The following is a 23176-nucleotide window of genomic DNA, read 5'->3' on the forward strand; positions in this document are numbered from 1 at the left end:
ATATACACACAGAAGGTAATGGGGAACAGGTGGAAACAATGGGTGATCAGGTGACAAGAAGAAGGCAAGTTCGCAGACACGTGGAGGGTGAAGCCTTCAAAATTAACAGGAAATGACATTGATATTCTGACGTATGACAGCAAATTCGAACATAAGTAAGTAAGTTAAGCTAAAATATTTTTTTTTAATGACAACAAATAACTGAAATATTCTAAAATGAAATTAAAATAATAACAGTACTTTACGTGAGCCTAAACCCACAGCCAGAGCTCAACATTATTACCATTGGAAAAATAACAATTATTTTTCATAAAAATCACTTGTGTATGACTCATATCATGTTTAAATTATACAAACACTCTCTTTCTTAACACAGACAGTTGCCAGAGAGGGGAAAAAAACACCATGCTTTACCACCGCTAGACACACTAAACACACTGGAGTTAACTCGTAGCTGATGGGAAACGTTCATGACAGGGTTTACTAACCTTTAATTTTGTATATATGCGAAATCATATTGGAGGTATTGCCTCTCAGCAGCCACCCTCCGGAAACATGTTTTAAATGTCGATTGGCCCTCCTCCTCTAAGCTGCGGCCGTCTGAAACTTTTCTGTGGCCGAAATAGTCCCATACCAGCAATTTCATTTTCATTGATGGGGGAAAAAGTTCAGAAGTTTAATCTCCTCCAACCATCGTGTAGCACAGCTGACTCACCGACACTGAGCAAGGTGGGGGAGGGTTGAGCCTTATAGCGGGGAATTTCTCCATGCATTTTTGGGACATAAAAAATAGCCAATATCTTAGGGACGGTATGACGGAAATGTATGTATGTATGTAATTATATGGGTTTTGCACTTTAGCAACTTAGCTGTATGAGCTGTATGGATGCTCCAAACAAAGTTTCGTTGTGCTTTTTGTAACAATGACAATAAATATTCTGAATCTGAAATGTTTTGCAGTTTTGAAACCTAGACGTTTTCATACCACGGTATACCTTGAAACCGGTAATCGGCACATGTCTAGTTCCACGATTGAAAAGCTGGTTATTTTTATCCATCTGTCCTTCCATGTACAGTGGGGCAAATAAGTATTTAGTTAACCACCAATTGTGCAAGTTCTCCTACTTGAAAAGATTAGAGAGGCCTTTAATTGTCAACATGGGTAAACCTCAACCATGAGTGACAATGTGGGGGGGGGGGGGGGAACAGAAAATCACATTGTTTGATTTTTAAAGAATTTATTTCCAAATTAGAGTGGAAAATAAGTATTTGGTCACCTACAAACAAGCAAGATTTCTGGCTGTCAAAGAGGTCTAACTTCTTCTAACGAGGTCTAACGAGGGTCCACTCGTTACCTGTATTAATGGCGCCTGTTTTAACTCATTATCGGTATAAAAGACACCTGTCCACAACTTCAGTCAGTCACACTCCAAACTCCACTATGGCCAAGACCAAAGAGCTGTTGAAGGACACCAGGGACAAAATTGTAGACCTGGACCAGGCTGGGAAGACTGAATTTGCAATAGGTAAAACGCTTGGTGTAAAGAAATCAACTGTGGGAGCAATTATTAGAAAATGGAAGACATACAAGACCACTGATAATCTCCCTCGATCTGGGGCTCCATGCAAGCTCTCACCCTGTGGCATCAAAATGATAACAAGAACGGTGAGCAAAAATCCCAGAACCACACGGGGCGACCTAGTGAATGACCTACAGAGAGCTGGGACCAAAGTAACAAAGGCGCCACCAGGGACTCAAATCCTGCACTGCCAGACGTGTCCCCATGCTGAAGAAAGTACACGTCCAGGCCCGTCTGCGGTTCGCTAAAGAGCATTTGGATGATCCAAAAGAGGACTGGGAGAATGTGTTATGGTCAGATGAAACCAAAATAGGACTTTTTGGTAGAAACACAGGTTCTTGTGTTTGGAGGAGAAAGAATACTGAATTGCATCCGAAGAACACCATACCCACTGTGAAGCATGGGGGGTGGAAACATCATGCTTTTGGGCTGTTTTTCTGCAAAGGGACCAGGACGACTGATCAATGTAAAGCAGACATGTCCATATGAAGTAGGTTACACACTAAATGCTGCTCCTCATTTACCACTAAAAGGCAGCAGCACTCTAAGCAACATTACCCCGTGAGACCATTTCCCCCCAATTTTCTAAAATGGCAACAACCATCAAAAAAAAAAAAAACTAAGTTGACTGCGACACTCAACGCTTCAGGGGTAGGTGCAAATTGGGCTATTTCTTCACTAAAATACGCAACAACTGTGTCTGCCTCATTTGCAAAGAGACAGTTGCTGTTTTTAAAGAGTTCAATCTGAGGCGATATTACCAAACAAGACACGCTGACATGTACGACAAGATTGCAGGGAAGATACGCAGCGAGAACTTGAAGCAACTTGAAGCTAGTTTAATTTCACAGCAGCAGTATTTTGCCCGAGAGTCGAAAGAGAACGCCACAAAGGCGAGTTGTGAGATTGTAGAAATTATTCATTAAAAAACAAAATAATAACATCAAATGTGACACACAGAATGGCTTGCTAAAATTTGTCTAAATATATTGTTCTACGTAAAGGACGTCAGCCAAGCCCCCCCCCCCCCCCCCCCCCCCCACACACACACACATTTTTACCACACCAAATCTGGCCCCTTTTGCAAAAAGTTTGGACATCCATCAGCAAATCTATTGAAGATGAGACGTGGCTGGGTCTTTCAGCATGACGATGATCCCATACACACAGCCAGGGCAACAAAGGAGTGGAGTGTAAGGAGTATAAGAAGCATTTCAAGGTCCTGGAGTGGCCTAGCCAGTCTCCAGATCTCAACCCCATAGAAAATCTGTGGAGGGAGTTGAAATTCTGTGTTGCCCAACGACAGCCCCAAAACATCACTGCTGTAGAGGAGATCTGCATGGAGGAATAGGCCAAAATACCAGCAACAGTGTGTGAAAAGCTTGTGAAGAGTTACAAAAAAACGTTTGGCCTCCGTTATTGCCAACAAAGCGTACATATGAACAGATGAACTTTTGGTATTGACCAAATAGTTATTTTCCACCATGATTTGCAAATAAATTCTTTAAAAATCAAACAATGTGATTTTCTGTTTTTTTTTTTCCCCTCGTTATGTTTCACTCGGTTGAGGTTTACCTATGTTGACAATTACAGGCCTCTCTAATATTTTCAAGTGGGAGAACTTGCACAATTAGTGGTTGACTAAATACTTATTTGCCCCACTGTAAATATACAGGTGCTATTTTTCAGTCATAGTTATTGGATCAAACTGCTCTGACTTCTCAAAGGTCCACATTGGCGGCATGAATCTTTCTGATATGAGCATGAGTGGGTCATAGTTTACAGCCCTCATGAGGGCTGGCACAGTAGTTTCAAGCCTGGTGCTGACTTCCTAAATAGAAGGTATTTTTGGCGATACATCCAAAAGCTTCCTATCAAATCTGACAAATCCCATAAAATCCACCTCTTCCTTTCCTCGTTGCTTTGTAATCCCAGCCAACAATTCCGCGTTGGCTTCAACTCTGTTGTGCAGGTTTACGATTGTAAATATCATCATAATAAGAAAAGCATCAGCAGATTTGCGGTGGGAAGGCATCTGCTAAGGTAAAGTAGTGCCAGTAAATACAGTCCGGATGTTCAGTCCATAAAGGCGATGCGGACACACAGAGAGCGATCAATAAACACTCCTCAGTCAATATCTACTTATCATGTACACACACACACACACACACACACACACACACACACACACACACACACACACAAGTAAGCAGCAGCTCTTAACAGAAAATAGCATAGATAGATGTGATAAAAGGAGCGGTAAAATGCTTGCGATCAGAACTGGACACACCAAGGTTAACCAGTTAATATAATTATGAAAATACGATTTAGAAAAAAAAAGCTAGCAATGAATGGCCCAAAGTAGATGGTGTAAATTTAAAACAAATAGGAAAAAATTTGAATTCTCGCCTAGGAGTTAATATAAAGTAAGTTTCACTATGATTTTATACACTGGAGCCTATTCAAGCTGAGTTTAGCTTTAATCTAAAACTACTGACTTTCTGTTAAATTTCACACATGGGTTATTAAGACTTTTTCATGCTTTCTGTTATGAGATACATGTTTTGTGACAATTTGTGAAATTTGTGTCAGGTCAAAATTGCCGATACCCTTTTATTAATCATAGAAAAAACCGTAACGGTCACTGGAACTGATGCGGCTACCAGTACACTATGTTACTTCATCCTATATCTTAAAGGGGCTCTTAAAACACTACAGAATTAAAAAGCGCCACCCAATAAAAATTGCTGTTGAATGTAATACCGAAAAACTCACATATCATAGCTTATCACAGTCACCCAATTAGCTAGCGTATCAGCACAAAAACCCGGAACCGTAGGCGGAGTTTGACTTTTGGGGCAGGGGGGGCACAACATGTTGATGACCCCGAAATGCAGTGTCAGCAATTAAATTAACATACAAGAATATTTATAATAATAAGTTGAAAATGAGGGTTTTTTATTTCCCATCATTCTTGAGTGGAATTCCAAATCAGGCTGCTATACTTTTTGCCAAGATTGTCATCCATTGGATATGGTATGGTATGACCCCCCTCCCAGAGATAAGTAACACATACAACACACGCTGTCTAAACAGAGTGCAGAACATCCTGCGGGATAAATACCACCCTGCCCATCACCTGTTCGTCTTTCTACCCTCAGGTAGAAGGTACAGATCATTGAGCAGCCTTACTAAAAGATTTGCAAACAGTCTGTACCCTCAGGCGATAAGACTGTTGAATTCACAAGTACACTGAAATTGCTGTTATGGTTATGTTGTCATTAGTACGCACTTGACACGGTGGGGGGGCATAAATGGTTATGTAAATCTATTATTTATTATTATTTATGGTGGGATTGTGGGGGCACTGGGGACACTTTACCTTTATATTGCTCTGCACCAAGCACTTTAATGGAAACTAACCCATAGTATTGTTGGAACTCCAATCTGAATTTCGTTGTTATCTTGACAATGACAAATAAACTCTGAATCTGAATCTGGTATGCCCGCCGGTGTCGTGCCAATGTAGTTACCCCGGTCAAAAATTGTATCCCCTGGGCGGAGCCACTGCGCTGCACTGATTTGCTTGATTTCCGTGTTTTGGTGATGTAGTTATCCACAAGGTTTTAAAACATGGCACATCCATAAAAAACTTTTTTTTTTCTGTCATTTACGCTTCATGAGCAAGATTGACGCACCAACTCTCGCAATCAGTTCTCCCGGGCACTCCAGGACAAAGAGCAGGGCGTTCTGTCCTAAAACAAGTAGCATCGGAGAACGCCCGATATCCAACTGATAACACAACTGACAAGACTCCAACAGCCACCTTTGACGTTGAGGAGGCACATCCATAAAAAACTTTTTTTTCTGTCTTATAATATAACATACTTACGTGCGTCATGAGCGAGATTGATGCACCAACTCTCGCAATCAGTTCTCCCGGGCACTCCAGGACAAAGAGCAGGGCGTCTTGTCCTAAAACAAGTAGCATCGGAGAACGCCCGATATCCAACTGATAACACAACTGACAAGACTCCAACAGCCCCCTTTGACACTGAGGAGGCAGAATCCACATCCTCGTTGCCCGGAGAACAGTAACTCCCAAATCCTCCTGTCCAATCAACAAAAGACAATAATCCCACACACACCCTTTTCCTTCCTTCTTCACACCCTTCTTCCTGCCCACAGCCCGCCCCCGCGAGAGCTTTCAAAAGACTGAACATTTAGACAACAACTGTCGCTTCTCGGGGACATTTCTATGTAGCCGTTGTTCTGCCGACCCTGTCCAGGCCGACTTGCGGGAGTGGTGCCAGCGGAACACCATTTGGTCCGGCTGTCGCTATTTCCGCGCCGAATTCCTTCAGCGTCATCTGAAAACTCTGAATATATTGCCGAGCGAGGCGCCATCTAACGAGAAGGAAGCCAGGTAGCGAGTGACAGCTGGTTAGATTAAGCGAGCAACTTTGTGAAACGTGCGGAATGAATCATAAACTAAATTTAACGCAAGCAATTGCGTTATTTGATCAAGTCGAGCGAGGATGAGCCAGATATGTCGTCGTTTTCTTCGGACGAGTCGGCAAGTGAGAAGAGTGACAGTGGTGCGCAAAGGGCGGAAGTAGGACGACACCCTCTGGAAGTGTGGACTGTGAGGCATAGCCCTATGTCCTTTTCCAGGGTGAAACTGAGTGGCATGCCTGAAGAAATTGAAATGAAATGGTTTATTGTAAATATTTTTTTAAAAACTTTTTTTCAATGCTATATTTTTTCAATTTGTATATTGATGTGTGCATTCCAGAAACTTGATTGTATGTATAATGCTTTGATAAGGTGATGGGTACAATACCAAACCTCACAAAGAGATACTCTTTTTGTGTTAGATGTTATATATGTATACATACATTTTCAGTATTTTGCACTGTTGGTCTACTGTATAAAGTGGTACCTCTACATATGAAGTCAATTCGTTCCAGGACTTTGTTTATAAGTCGAAATGGTCAGATGTCGAGCAGGATTTTCCCATAAGAATACATTAGAATTCCATTAATTCATTTCATAGCCCAAAAACCTACACTAAATCCTTAATAAATACTGCTGGTAATATTACAAATAGCAATTACACATAGCAAAAAAAAAAAAAAAATCCTACATAAAATAGTGCTGTCAAATTTATCGCGTTAATGGCCGGTAATTAATTTTTTAAATTAATCACGTAAAATATTTGACGCATTTAACGCATGCGCAGAATGACCCGCTCATGCATTGCCTCAAACAGATTACAATGACGCAGTTTTTTTGCATATTGAGAGCCAAGAGGAAGAGAAAGCCAGAATCAAAACCAGAATCAAGAAATCGTCAGAGAGCTCCATTTAATTCGCGCTGAAAACGAGAAACTCAAGCAGGCGGTCGAGGAGAGAGATGTTCGCATCAAGAAGCTGGAAATTTTGGCTGACGATCTCGACCAGTGCCGACGCGCAAATGAGCTCATCATTTCTGGATTACAACTGACGCCTGGCGCAGGGGACACAGTGGCGCAACTGGCAATTGCTAAGCTGAAAGAGTATGGAATAAACATGGAACCGCTGGACATCCGTCGCTGCCTTCTGCTCCCATCTGGGGGGAGAGGACCGGCGACGGTGCTCATGAAGCTGGCAGACCACTAGACCAAGACTGCCCTGCTTAACCAGCGCCGCCACCTGAAAGGGTCGAAGATTTTTTTGAATGACAACTTAACTCGCCGAAATGCCGAAATTGCAAGAAAAGCACGTCAACTCAAGAAAGCTGGGAAAATAGCCAACACCTGGGTCTCGTATTGCAGGATCCTTGTCAAGACGCAGGTTATGAAGATTAGAGCTATTACGAGTCTTGACCAACTGACTACAATAGCTGGATAACTGTAAATACTACACAGCCGACCAGTATAACAACTCGTGGATGTGGACAGTAGCTGAAACTTATCAATGGCAGGAGTTAAAAGAATCTTGAACACATTAAGGATTATCTACTAAAGACAACAAAGGCTCTGACTTTAATTTTCACGGATATAACATGACACAAAAGTATCGGGCATCTACGGGGGGAGGGGTGTTGCAATTATGATTGACAATATCCTGGAATGTATTACAATTGAACTCCTAATCCCCAATTGTAAAAACATAATTATCTGCTGTGTCTACCGAGCTCCTGATTCAAATGTCTAGTTTACTGAGTATATGAAAAAGATACTGTATAAAACGAATAATAAGCATGTTTTCGTTGTGGAGACATTAATCTTGGGACAAAATATGTACAGCATGTTGTTTGATTTTCTCATACATTCATGTCTGATGAAACTGTTACAGTGACCTTGTGTGCGCCAATTGTTGCCACCATGTACACCTCAGCAATGTATCCTTTTAAGAGACTTATAAGAAAAGCATTTTGAGTTGCTACTCACACCAGCTGTGATAACATGTCACACAAATAGCCACAACAAAATGTTCCACAGCAAACAGATGCAAAAATGTCAGGGACATGACAAAGTCATAACCTTGTACGCCCTAAAATTCATCGAGCTGCTTGACTGGACGCTTAGTCACTAAACCCAGATTGTTGGCTGTATTATTCTACAATTTTGATGTATGTTCCATGCCTGAATGTGCGTCTTTAGTTGTATGGGGGACGGGAAACTGATAAGCATATGCTTCATCTCGTCCGCCTTTGTCGTCTTCTTCGGTTTCTTCGGGCAAATCATATCACATTTTGTAAATGTCAATGATTGTCAATGTTACTGATAATGACGAAAATAAAATTCCATAAATAAATAAATAAAAAAAGGCGAGTGTCACAGGCGTTCATCGGACCATGCCGTTTATTGGCATAAGCTTCGGCAACTCCTTCACAACAATCATAAGTATCATTTAGTGAAAGCACAACAAAAATAATATTCCTATCTCTCAAAAAAAAAAAATAATGTTCACAAAAAGAAAAGCGCCTCAATCTGTATTAATGAGGCCCTATTCTCACACAGTTAAACAACAATGCAAAGAGAACTGGCATTCCCAATCGAAATAGCTATTCAAAATACACATAAAACTTACTCAGGCTTTGGTCAAACTCTATTAAAACATTTCGTTTAGCGCAACTAATACACTGGATGGCAATCTTTAGTCGCAATATACAAGCTATCAGAGGTCTCGTATGTTGTGAAGCCAGCACTCAAATGACGTGGATGGACCAGTAAACAGGGAACTACGGTGTCAGTCAAGGGACAAAACACACTCATAGGCTTGATTTCTAAGTAATTTAAAACTCGCAATTGACACCTTCACTTCACTTCAATCACTACTTTACGTAGTTAAAGACACTGTGGAAGGTCGGCAGGGAGCCCGATGTGACGTCACCGCTCGACAACGTCAACAATGGCGAGCTACTAGTTTATTTTTTCATTGAAAATTTTACAAATCTTATTAAAACGAAAACATTAAGAGAGGTTTTGACATAAAATTACTATAACTTGTATTTCTTAAAAGATAAATGTTAGTACAAGTCTTTCTATCCGTGGATCCCTTTAACAAAGAATGTTATGTTAATGCCATCTTGTGGATTTATTGTTATAATGAACAAATACAGTACTTATGTACAGTATGTTGAATGTATATATCCGTCTTGTGTCTTATCTTTCCATTCCAACAATAATTTACAGAAAAATATGGCATATTTTGGAGATGGTTTAAATTACAATTAATTACGATTAATTAGTTTTTATGCTGTGATTAATTTGATTAAAAATTTTAATCGTTTGACAGCCTTAAAGTAAAATCGAAATAATATTATAATAATAATAATTCGGACGTTTTTTTTCTGTACCTGAACCCACCGCGTGACTGACGTGACAGAGAGAGGCAGCGGTGCGGTTGAGAGTTTACTTTCGCTTTCAATGTTTTCTTGAGAACACCGTCAACTGCGGTGGACAGTAGGCGTTTTGTGTTGGATAAGTTCTGAAATGAATGATAAAAACCTGGCGAAGCTGGTGATTTCTTTGGCGATGTTACTACAATAATAATTGTCAACTTAATTTATAAAGACTGAACGGTGGTCAGAGGAGGACCGTGGAGATGTACAGTGGGGCAAATAAGTATTTAGGCAACCACTAATTGTGCAATTTCTCCCACTTGAAAATATTAGAGAGGCCTGTAATTGTCAACAATGTGATTTTCTGGGTTTTTTTCCACATTCTGTCTCTCATGTTTGAGGTTTACCCATGTTGACAATTACGGGTCTCTCCAATATTTTCATGTGGGAGAACTTGCACAATTAGTGGTTGACTAAATACTTATTTGCCCCACTGTATTGTTGAGCCGGTTCACGGATGCGCACCCCACGCTCATATTTTTCTTTAATTTGCATCTTCATTTCAAGGGTGAGCGTCACCTTTTTCCTTATTTCACCACCTGTACCAAACTTTTTGAAACCTGTGTTGATTTTTCTCACAAGAAAATCAGCCATGCGTCCGTCTGCGGTGCTGTCATGTTGTCGTTTTTCGAGCATGTCGTCGGATGTAGAAACAAATGGCGAGTCAAATTTTACGTCGGATGTCGAAAAGATCATGTGTTGAAGCGATCGTATGTCAAGGTACCACTGTATAACCTGTTTTGACTATAGTATGTAGAAAGGCCAAAAACGCCTTTGACCATACCTGCTGTTTCTGTTGAATTATCAAATATAAAACTATTCAGTCTCATTTTTTGGTGACTGCTTATCCTGACAAGTTAAATAAATATTATCAAGTTTCAAAACGGTTGTGGATCATGTTTGGTGTTCAATGGGACATCGATATTTCAAATTTTGACCCCAAAAAATTGGGACTTTTTTGTCTTTTTGGGTCCAAAATGTTGACTATAATATGTCAGTGAAGAAAACAACAGTTTAGACATGACGGTTATGGTGTCCTGAAAAAAGGGACACAACCAGGCCATTGTGATTTTTTTCAAAGGCATACAAAATCGGACAAAATAGGCCTGTACCTTAAATGGGTTGAACACAAAAAGCAGCATTAATATTTAACATACTCTAGAAGCAACATTATCTCATTCTCTCTCACTCGCTAAAATGGGAACAGGGGCACATCAGACTTTAATTAGAGGTGGGGCCAGTGCCCATGTGGCCCTACCCCTAAAACCGCCACTGCAAGCCAGACAACACATACAATCACATAATAATATCCAAATCATCTCATAGTGGATTTTAGAGGTAATCAGAGTTGATACTGGGAATGGTGAAAAATTTCCTAAGTCCTGTAACTTGCTACATATTTTCAGGAAAATCTGCCAATAATAAACACTGACACTCCCATTTTGTCACATCATGTCCCCCCCTCTCAAGTCCTATAGCAATCAGTGTGGGGAGCGTGTCCTCTAACTGCTCAATAACCTGCTGATGGAGGTTGAATTTATGCTCAGTTAAGCAGGACTGATTGATTTGAGTCCTCGGGGCATTCGCTGAGATTTACTCTCTCACTGGGACATGCACTAAAAAAAAAATGTCAAAAACACAAAACAAAAACACACACAGCTCAAGCAAGCATTGTTTTGTTTTGCAATATTGCATTCACATTGCGGAAAATCTTGCTCAACATAAAATCAATTTTAAATGCAAATATTATCTGTCACAGCCTCTTATATATTTCACACCACATAGTTTGTACAATATTTTTTTCCATTGTCAGTGATGGCCATTAGGAATCCAGTAATTGTTAGTGGTCTATTTAATACTTCATTTAAGCTCTTATTATTATAGACAAATGTCCAAAATACTTCAGCTTTACTTCCGCATTTCTGCTCGCGACTTCCGTTTTACATTTTCCCCATCCAAAAATACAGTGGAGCTGGAGTGGCATCCACTCATCAAAACCCCTCAAAAATGACCATTTGGAAATACCGCATCCATCTGCCATCATATTGCCGCTGGTTTTATGGAAGGTAAGTTCTTTCAATCCCTGCATTTTAATGTGTCCGGTGCTCAAAAAATAATAAAGCTAAAATCTTCCGCATGAAACGACTTGTTGTCTTTGATATTGTTTTTATGATGATGATTTTAGTTATTATGATGTTTAATATTATTTACTACAACTACTGTACTGCTGTGGCTGCAACATATGCTATCTGCTGCTAGCCTGTTGCTAATCAGTACGTGTAGGATGGCACAATTATGTGAACGCATACAGTGGGGAGAACAAGTATTTGATACACTGCCGATTTTGCTGGTTTTCCCACTTGCAAAGCATTTAGAGGTCTGTAATTTGTATCATAAGTTCTCTTCAACTGTGAGGGACGGAATGTAATACAAAAAAAACTCACGTTGTATGATTTTTAAATAATAAATTTGCATTTAAATGCATGAAATTAGTGTTTGATACATCACAAAAATCGAACTTAATATTTGGTACAGAAACCTTTGTTTGCTATTACAGATACCAAACGTTTCCTGTACTCCTTGACAAGGTTTACACACACAGCAGCAGGGATTTTGGCCCACTCCTCCATGCAGATCTTCTCCAGAGCCTTCAGGTTTCGGGGCTGCTGCCGGGCAACACGGACTTTCAGCTCCCTCCATAGATTTTCTATCGGGTTCAGATCTGGTGACTGGCTAGGCCACTCCAGGACCTTAAGATGCTTCTTACGGAGCCACTCTTTAGTTGCCTTGGCTGTGTGCTTTGGGTCGTTGTCATGCTGGAAGACCCAGCCACGACCCATCTTCAGGGCTCTCACTGAAGGAAGGAGGTTGTCAGCCAAGATCTGGCGATACATAGCCCCATCCATCCTCCCCTCAATAAAGTGCAGTCGTCCTGTACCCTTGGCAGAGAAGCAGCCCCAAAAAAGGATGTTTCCTCCTCCATGTTTCACGGTTGGGATGGTGTTCTTGGGGTTGTACTCATCCTTCTTTTTCCTCCAAACACAACGAGCCGAGTTTAGAGCAAAAAGTTCAATTTCTGTCTCATCCGACCACATGACCTTCTCCCATTGCTCCTCTGGATCATCCAGGATGTTCAGTGGCAAACTTCAGACGTGTCTGGACATGCACTGGCTTCAGCAGCGGGACCTTGCGTGCGCTGTAGGATTTTAATCCATGACGGCGTAATGTGTTTCCGATGGTTTTCTTCGAGACTGTGGTTCCAGCTCTCTTCAGGTCATTGACCAGGTCCTGCCGTGTAGTTCTGGACTGATCCCTCACCTTCCTCATGATCAGTGATGCCCCACGGGGTGAGATCTTGCATGGAGCCCCAGAACGAGGCAGATTGACCGTCAACTTGAACTTCTTCCATTTTCTAATAATTGCTCCAACAGTTGTTACCTTCTAACCAAGCTGCTTGCTTATTTTCCTGTAGCCCATCCCAGCCTTATGCAGGTGTATTATTTTATCCCTGATGTCCTTACACAGCTCCTTGGTCTTGGCCATTGTGGAGAGGTTGGAGTTTGTTTGTTTGAGCATGTGAACAGGTGTATTTTATACAGGTAACAAGTTCAAACAGGTGCAGTTACTTCCGGTAATGAGTGGAGAACAGGAGGGGATCTTAAAAAAGAACTGAGAGCCGAAATATTTATTAGTTGGTAATGTATCAAATACTTATTTCATGCAGTTAAATACAAATTATTTAAAAATTATACAATGTGATTTTCTGGATTTTTTGTATTGGATTCCGTCTCTCACAGTTGAAGAGAATTTATGATACAAATTACAGACCTCTACATGGCTTGCAAGTGGGAAAACCAGCAAAATCGGCAGTGTATCAAATACTTGTTCTCCCCACTGTATATGCAAGTGTTACATGTTTTTAGTTCGTTTGTTTACAGGTGGAAAACGCTGTTAGGCAAGGGAAGACAACTTGATATGCCTCACAACAACACTTATTGTGCGTTGATGGACATATATGGAGACTACGTGTGTTCTACTTTGATAATGGAAGGCTAGACTTATGCTTCACCTTCGTTAATATTTTTCTAATAATTTTATAAATTTTTTTAATTTATTGACCTGTTCTGCACATGCACCAATCGTTTTAAGTTAAGCAAGAAATGGAATCATGTTGCTCAAAAGTTTTATGTACATACCTTGTAGTATTTCCTTGTAACAAAATAATCCGTGCTAGCCCTTCTGCATTCAGCAACTTTAATATTATTTATAATTTCATTTCATTTTGGTTACCCAAGTGGGCGGCGTATCAGTCTACACCTCACGTTAACAAAGACTGCGCCGGTTGTTATAATTTTGTCCACGAATGATCAACGAGGTAATAACAACAAACATATAATGTTTTAGGTGGATCCTTAGGTTTAAATCACAACCTTAACTTATTGTCTGCAGCTGGTTTCGATTTAAGGCGTATGGCGAGGTAGATCCACACTGGCGCATTGTAGTTACTAGCTGGTCGCTGATCAAAACAGTCCACTTCCAACCATTTATATACAGTGCCTTGCAAAAGTATTCGGCCCCCTTGAACCTTGCAACCTTTCGCCACATTTCAGGCTTCAAACATAAAGATATAAAATTTTAATTTTTTGTCAAGAATCAACAACAAGTGGGACACAGTCGTGAAGTGGAACAAAATTTATTGGATAATTTAAACTTTTTTAACAAATAAAAAACTGAAAAGCGGGGCGTGCAATATTATTCGGTCCCCTTGCGTTAATACTTTGTAGCGCCACCTTTTGCTCCAATTACAGCTGCAAGTTGCTTGGGGTATGTTTCTATCAGTTTTGCCCATCGAGAGACTGACATTCTTGCCCATTCTTCCTTGCAAAACAGCTCGAGCTCAGTGAGGTTGGATGGAGAGTGTTTGTGAACAGCAGTCTTCAGCTCTTTCCACAGATTCTCGATTGGATTCAGGTCTGGACTTTGACTTGGCCATTCTAACACCTGGATTCGTTTATTTTTTAACCATTCCATTGTAGATTTGGCTTTATGTTTTGGATCATTGTCCTGTTGGAAGATAAATCTCCGTCCCAGTCTCAGGTCTTGTGCAGATACCAACAGGTTTTCTTCCAGAATGTTCCTGTATTTGGCTGCATCCATCTTCCCGTCAATTTTAACCATCTTCCCTGTCCCTGCTGAAGAAAAGCAGGCCCAAACCATGATGCTGCCACCACCATGTTTGACAGTGGGGATGGTGTGTTCAGGGTGATGAGCTGTGTTGCTTTTACGCCAAACCTATCCTTTTGCATTGTGGCCAAAAAGTTCAATTTTGGTTTCATCTGACCAGAGCACCTTCTTCCACATGTTTGGTGTGTCTCCCAGGTGGCTTGTGGCAAACTTTAAACAAGACTTTTTATGGATATCTTTGAGAAATGGCTTTCTTCTTGCCACTCTTCCATAAAGGCCAGATTTGTGCAGTGTACAACTGATTGTTGTCCTATGGACAGACTCTCCCACCTCAGCTGTAGATCTCTGCAGTTCATCCAGAGTGATCATGGGCCTCTTGGCTGCATCTCTGATCAGTTTTCTCCTCGTATGAGAAGAAAGTTTGGAAGGACGGCCGGGTCTTGGTAGATTTGCAGTGGTCTGATGCTCCTTCCATTTCAATATGATGGCTTGCACAGTGCTCCTTGAGATGTTTAAAGCTTGGGAAATCTTTTTGTATCCAAATCCGGCTTTAAACTTCTCCACAACAGTATCTCGGACCTGCCTGGTGTGTTCCTTGGTTTTCATAATGCTCTCTGCACTTTAAACAGAACCCTGAGACTATCACAGAGCAGGTGCATTTATACGGAGACTTGATTACACACAGGTGGATTCTATTTATCATCATCGGTCATTTAGGACAACATTGGATCATTCAGAGATCCTCACTGAACTTCTGGAGTGAGTTTGCTGCACTGAAAGTAAAGGGGCCGAATAATATTGCACGCCCCACTTTTCAGTTTTTTATTTGTTAAAAAAGTTTAAATTATCCAATAAATGTTGTTCCACTTCACGATTGTATCCCATTTGTTGTTGATTCTTGACAAAAAAATTTAATTTCATATCTTTATGTTTGAAGCCTGAAATATGGCGAAAGGTTGAAAGATTCAAGGGGGCCAAATACTTTTGCAAGGCACTGTAGGCGCTTCCATGAGTTCACGCACAGCACAGAAAGTCTCTTTTTTAATTAATCACGTTAAAATATTTGACGCATTTAAAGCATTCGCAGAATGACCCGCGCATGCATTGTCTCAAACAGATTACAATCACGCCTTTTTTCGCTTATTGAGAGGCAGAGAAATACGAGTGGACACAGGCGTTCATTGGACTGTGCCGTTTATTCAAATAAGCTTTGGCAACTCTTTCGCAGTAATACATAACTATTGTGGCAAACGACGTGGGGAAGAATGACAGGAGATGATCTTTTATTTAGCAGGTTTTACTTCACACAACGCAGAACATATACCATTTGCAGCCATCACTGACAGTCATGGTTGCCCAACTTCCCATCATGCATATGGGCGGAACAGTTAAGTCGCTACAGTATCATTTAGTGAAAGCACAACAAAAATATTTCTATCCCTCAAAAAAAATAATGTTCACAAAAAGGAAAGTGCTCAATGCAAAGAGAACTGGCATTCCCAATCAAAATAACTATGCAAAATACACACAAAACTTACTCAGACTTTGCCTTGGCTAGATCTCTTAATTTAAAACTCACCATTGACACCTTGTGGGGCATTTCAATCACTACCTTACGTAGTTAAAGACAGTGTGGAAGAGCGGCAGGGAGCCCATGTGACGTCCCGCTCGGCGACGTCAACAATGGCGAGCTATTAGTTTATTTTTTGATTGAAAATTTTACAGATTTTATTAAAACGAAAACATTAAGAGGGGTTTTAATATAAAATTACTATAACTTGTACTCATCTTTTAAGAACTACAAGTCTTTTTATCCGTGGATCCCTGTAACAGAAAGAATGTTAATAATGTTAATGCCATCTTGTAAATTTGTTATAATAAACAAAACAATACTTATGTACCGTATGTTGAATGTATATATCCATCTTGTGTCTTAGCTTTCCATTCCAACAATAATTTACAGAAAAATATGGCATGTTTTAGAGATGGTTTGAATTGTGATTAATTACGATGAATTAATTTTAAGCTGTGATTAACTCGAATAAAAATTTTAAATCGTTTGACAGCCCTAATTTAAACACATAATTTTTACAAGATGCAAGTAAGCCAGTTTAGCTAATGGTCACAGTATGCACAAGAATCATACAAATCAATAATCACTTGAACTTTTCAATAGAATAAAATAGAATAGGTTATTTTTGTTGTGACAAGCAACATTTAAAAAAGTGGCGTTAGCATTAGTAACTAGTAGTCATAGTATTTGTTGCTTTTTTGTAAAAGAAAAACTGTTTTAAATATATTTGTTCCATTTTCTGTTATGTATTTTATGTCATTTTTAAAGAAACAGTCCTAGTTTTGCAGGTTAATAAGCTGTCTCGAGCACACATTTGCTCATTTTACATCATTGCATCATTTCCGTCAGGATGTTTTAATTCCCCCCGTGACAAAAGTGTTAGTGAGCTGTGAAACGAGGAGAGACGAAAAGCAAGGCAAGCACACGAACGCTGCCAGGAAGGCCGCAGACGGATCATGAAGTCACAATCGTCCTCGTCCTCAGGGCAGACACTTGATGACAGAACAGCAGCGGCATGAGAGGCCAAAACCGCCAAGAGGATAGAGATGGTGCTAAATAAAGACAACGCTTGACTCACAGAGGAAAAAGGAATTTAGGAGTCTATGTCATGTCCAACAAGAGAAAAATTCATTTTTTATATTGTCAAAGGCTTGAATATGAAAAATTAACCCGGTCAGTCTCTCCATGAGCGTCACTTAATGATGGCAAAGTGGTCTTCTTTCTGGTTCATATACACGCACTTCAGCGTAAAGTGGATTCAATTCAACAGTACCAAAGTGCACTGCACGATGCATGCGTGTGTGTTTGTGCGTACCCGACAAGCTTTTGTGCAGCCAGCCACGTCCAGACGTCAAGCGATATAAAATAAAAGCACTTATGCCATCAAATATTCATTCCGGATGTCCTTCCTAAATCCACAAAAACTCACAAAGCATCAAGTATTCATGGTGGAACATGACCTCGGACAACACCACATTTGCAATACGGAGTCACTTATTGCGTTTTTGGGAAAATAATTGAATATTGAGAAATTGCTGGAGTGCAAATCCAAGTGAAATGTTAATGATGACGAGAAAGATGAATGTCCACAAATAATCCAGATAAAATGGAGGCAGAATTCATGTGTATACTGTAGTTGTTCGAGGCGTGCGAAATTTCCGATTCTTAGGTTATTCGCGATTCAGCCGTGGAAGATTCGAGAACGATTCATAAATATCCAAATTCCGATTATTGAATTATACCAGGTAAAGCAGAAGTAAAACACAAACACCGCGGTCTTTGGGACGCAAGGAGGAACGGACCGAGAGTAAATATGTTCAACTCATGCCGCTAGATAAAAAAATCAATCATACCTGACTGCGGCTGACAGCCGCTACAAACAACGCCCAGTTGCAACTTGCTACAAACATACGGCTACAGTAGATATCATATATATGTAGAACTAGATGCAAAATGACAGACGACGTCGGAGTTAGAACATGTATTATTGAGTATCTTTAAATCTATCTTTAAATGATGAAATAGTTTTAAAACTTGAACAAAAGTAGACAGAAGGGAAATTATGGAATAACGGGAGCAATTTTAACAACTGTTACAGTTGATTCACAACATTAAATTAATTGAATGTAGTTTAAAGCTGCTGATACAGAATGGGGACTGGAGTTTATTTACTGTTATTTTTGCATATTTGTTTACTGTTATATATTAACTTGATACTGAAATAGTAGTTTGGTTTAGCCTGAGAGGATTTTTGAACAATTTTGGAACTAACGTACATTAGAGCCTAGTTCGGGCCTAAAAAATCCAGCCCGACCCGACACGGCCTGCTGGTATTGAGGCCCGACCCGGCCCGAGCTCGATCACTTAACTAGATTTGCAGGCCCGAGCCCGAAAAACCCGATTTTTATCTATTTATTTATTTATTTATTTATTTATTTATTTTTTGAGTGACGCGGAAAAAACGCAGCAGCAGCAATTTATTTTCATTTCTTCGAGTTGGCAGAAAAAAACGCAAGTTTTCTTAATGTTTAAATAATCTACATATTTTTCTGAGAATTATCAAAGCATTCACACAACGAAATAACGCTGGGAAAGTTTGTTAAACATATTTCTGAGTGTGTGGGATATTGTTCTCACATGGACGCGCCTCTCTGACAAGGAAATGAAAAAGCGGCCGGCGCCACGGCGTTCGTGCACACGCACAAGCAAAAGTGCAATACAGAGAGCCTGCTCTCCATTTTTTTTTTTTTTTTGGAGTGACGCGGAAAAAAACGCAGCAGCAGCAATTTATTTTCATTTCTTCGAGTTGGCAGAAAAAAATGCAAGTTTTCTTAATGTTTAAATAATCTACATATTTTTTTGAGAATTATCAAAGCATTCACACAACGAAATAACGCTGGGAAAGTTTGTTAAACATATTTCTGAGTGTGTGGAATATTGTTCTCACATGGACGCGCCTCTCTGACAAGGAAATGAAAAAGCGGCCGGCGCCACGGCGTTCGTGCACACGCACAAGCAGAAGCGCAATACAGAGAGCCTGCTCTCCAATTTTTTTTTTTTTTTTTTAAATAATTTATTAGTCCGGCATGGCGGCCCGACCCGAACTGACCCGAACGTGAATGCTTAAAATGTGGGCCCGACCCGACCCGAATGTCGGGTCGGGTCGGGTCGGGTTCGGGTTCGGGCACAAAATCTAACCTCTAATGTACATAACATTGAGGGAAAAAAAAAAAAAAAAGGAGGGGGGTGCTTTAATAATCGTTTTATAATCGAATCTGAGCCTCTGAATCGTAATAGCAATCAAATCGTTAGTTGCCCAAAGATTCCCAGCTCTACGTAGAGGTGTGCGAATTTTTTTTTTTTTTTTTTCAGCTTTTGTAACTGATGTACAAAACATTAAAAGCAGCTAATCCGTTTATAATTGAATCGTAGCCTCTGAATCATAATCGAATCGTTAGGTGCCCAAAGATTCCCACCTCTAGTAGTTGTGTCTCTCAGGGAGTTTGACCTTCCATTAAGTGTTAAACTAAATAACTAAGTTAAAGCAACACTTGGTAACTTTTCAGTTTTGGTTGATTTTAGCGACGCCAGTGGACAAAAGCGGTAGTGTTTTGACTTGACACATTCACTCCCAGCCATTTTCACCGGTGCAACCCCCTTGGCTCCCGGCCGTTTTACTTGATTCTGAATGATTTTGCAAGGTTCACAGAAAATTCTGATATATTGCTATATTCACATGGAACCCACCAAAAGAAAGATTAGACTCTTTTCTTTCAGTGGGAAAAAAGATAGTTCATATCTTTTTCCATTCTTTAGAAATCAGCATTAGAAAATAGCTTAGTTTGAGCAATTTTCCAATTTCTGATGAAAAAAACAGAGAAATTGGGCTTTTTGTAAATGCATACATTTCAAACATAACTTTAATAATAATAAATAATAATACCTCAAACTTGTATAGCGCTTTTTTGGACACTTAAAGACGCTTTACATAACATAACACATAGACAGAATTAAGAGGTGGGAAAAGCTAGTTTGAACAAGTGGGTTTTTAGGAGTGGTTTGATGTTATGTAATGAGTCCAAGTTCCTGATGGGTTTTAGGAGTGAGTTCCAGAGTGAGGGAGCAGCAGCGGCGAAGGCTCGGTCCCCCAAGGTTCGGAGCTTAGTGCGAGTGATGGGTGTGAGGAGATTGGAGTCGGCAGAACGTAGGCGTCGGGAGGGACAGTGCTGTTGTAGAAGGTCAGTGAGGTAGGAAGGGGCCAGGTTATGGAGGTGTGGAGTTTGTACTGAATCCGGTATGAGATTGGAAGCCAGTGAAGCTGTTGGAGGATGGGGGTGATGTGCTCTCTGGAGCGGGTGTGGGTATGGAGGCGGGCGGCAGAATTCTGGACGTATTGCAGCTTTTGGAGATGAGAAGATGGAAGACCACAGAGGAGGCTATTGCAGTGTCTGTTAGGGAGCGCGAGGAGGAGAGGATCCCAGTGCAGACAAACAGGGCTTGTGATGACCAACGCTTTATTAGCGACACCAAGGAAAAAGTGTTGTAGTAGCGTGCTCTGTTCAGGGTGGCTGAGGCGAGGGAGCTCGGAAGGAGGCAGGCGTGGAATCCGACAAGGGGCGCGCAGAGAACAGGTCGGTGGAACCAGACGAGTTGATCGGGCGACGTGGTGGTGCGTCTGCTGGGCTTTTAAAGCTGGCTGATGTAAACCGCTCTCAGCTGTGGCCGCTCCACCCGTCTGACCTGTAATCAGCCAAACTCCCCTCACCTGAGGAAGGCTTCAGGAAGAAGGGGCGGAGGCCCTAACAGAACCCCCCCTCCTACGGGCGCCACCTGGCGCCCGACAGAGAGCATCCGGATGGGCACGGTGGAAATCCCTGACAAGAGCCCGAGACAGCACCCACCGGGACGGGACCCATGAGCGCTCCTCAGGACCATAGCCCTCCCAATCCACAAGGTATTGAAGCCCCCGGCCACGGCGCCGGACATCCAACAGGCGCTGGACCCGGTACGCAGGGCCCCCATCGACCGACAGAGGTGGAGGAGGGGGCGGAACAGGGGGGGACAAAGGACTTGAGGAAACCGGTTTGACCTGGGAGACGTGGAATGTAGGATGGACACGGAAATGCCCAGGGAGTCTGAGACGCACTGCTGCAGGGTTCACCACCTTGATGATTTCGTAGGGACCGACGAACCGGGGGGAAAGCTTTGCGGACCCAGTCTTCAGTGGCAGGGACTTCGACGAGAGCCACACCTTCTGACCGACTGCGTAGACCGGTGCAGGTGTGCGGCGCCGGTCCGACTGAGCACAGGATCTTTCGGAGGCACGTATGAGCGCAGAACGTGCCTGTTGCCAGACCCTGGAGCATCGACTGACATGGCTCTGGACGGACGGGACAGCGATTTCGCTTTCCTGTGAGGGGAACAATGGGGGCTGGTAACCCAAAGAGCAGAGGAACGGGGACATACCAGATGAGGCGTTCGGCAGCGTGTTGTGTGCGTATTCAATCCATGGAAGCTGGTCACTCCAGGTGTTCGGACGGGATTGCGTGGTACAGCGGAGGGCAGTTTCGAGCTTCTGGTTGGCCCGATCAAACTGTTAGGGAGCGCGAGGAGGAGAGGATCCCGGTGCAGACAAACAGGGCTTGTGATGACCAAGGCTTTATTAGCGACACCAAGGAAGAAGTGTTGTAGTAGCGTGCTCTGTTCAGGGTGGCTGCGCCGGCGTGAGGCGAGGGAGCTCGGAAGGAGGCAGGCGTGGAATCCGACAAGGGGCGCGCAGAGAGCAGGTCGGTGGAACCAGACGAGTTGATCGGGCGACGTGGTGGTGCGTCTGCTGGGCTTTTAAAGCTGGCTGATGTAAACCGCTCTCAGCTGTGGCCGCTCTACCTGTCTGACCTGTAATCAGCCAAACTCCCCTCACCTGAGGAAGGCTTCAGGAAGAAGGGGCGGAGGCCCTAACAGTGTCGAGTCTGGATGTGATGAAGGCGTGAATGAGTATTTCAGCTGTGGCTTGGGAGAGGGAGGGACGGATGCGGGCGATGTTGCGGAGATGAAAGAAGGAGATTTTAGTGAGGTGGCTGATGTGTGATTGGTATGACAGTGTTGAGTCCATTATGATGCCAAGATTGCGTACGGAGGTGGAGGGGGTGACAGGGTGACCATCAATGAGGAGAGTGAGGTTCTGTACAGAGGGGAGGAGAGCTTTGGGTCCGGTGATGAGAAGTTCTGTTTTGTTACTGTTGAGTTTGAGAAAGTTATTGTCCATCCAGGTTTTTATGTCGGACAGGCAGTTTGAGATTTTAGAGAGAATGACAGGGGTGATGGATTTAGCTGAAATGTACAGTTGAGTATTGTCTGCATAACAGTGGAAATTGAGTCCATGGTGGCCAATGATTTGACCGAGGGGAAGCATATAGATTATGAAGAGGAGGGGGCCGAGGACTGAACCTTGGGGGACACCATGGGTGACTGGAGAGGTGTGGGATTTACGGTTATTGATGGAGACGAAGTGGTGACGATCGGAGAGATAGGAGGTGAACCAGAGGAGTGCAGTGCCAGATATCCCTATTGACTGAAGACGGTGGAGGAGGATGTTGTGGTCAATGGTGTCAAATGCGGCAGAAAGGTCGAGGAGGAGGAGGATGGAGATGGAACCAGAGTCAGCGGCAAGGAGAAGATCATTGGTTACTTTGATGAGAGCTGTTTCAGTACTATGGTGTGCACGGAATCCAGATTGAAATGTTTCAAACATATGGGAGGAGTGGAGATGGTGCTGAAGTTGGGTTATGACGGATCGTTCCAGAATTTTTGAGAGAAGTGGGAGATTGGAAATGGGTCTGAAATTGTCCAGGTTGTCGGGGTTAAGGCCAGGTTTTTTCAGGAGGGGTGTGATGGTGGCGAATTGACTTTAACACAGCTATTTTTTGCTTTAGTTACATCCCAAACATCT

At 41.9% G+C, this 23176-nt stretch overlaps 2 protein-coding genes across 3 annotated transcripts in view; one reads left to right on the plus strand and one right to left on the minus strand.

Annotated features, from left to right (window-relative positions):
- frmd3 (FERM domain containing 3) overlaps nt 1-23176 on the minus strand; it is a 181103-nt gene that overhangs the window by 94792 nt on the left and 63135 nt on the right. The gene's annotated exons all lie outside the window — the stretch shown is intronic.
- Nucleotides 1-23176, plus strand: part of LOC130913698 (probable gluconokinase) — a 125099-nt gene that overhangs the window by 13648 nt on the left and 88275 nt on the right. The gene's annotated exons all lie outside the window — the stretch shown is intronic.

Source organism: Corythoichthys intestinalis, chromosome 3 (genome assembly GCF_030265065.1).
Source record: "Corythoichthys intestinalis isolate RoL2023-P3 chromosome 3, ASM3026506v1, whole genome shotgun sequence".
Classification (NCBI taxonomy): Eukaryota; Metazoa; Chordata; class Actinopteri; order Syngnathiformes; family Syngnathidae; genus Corythoichthys; species Corythoichthys intestinalis.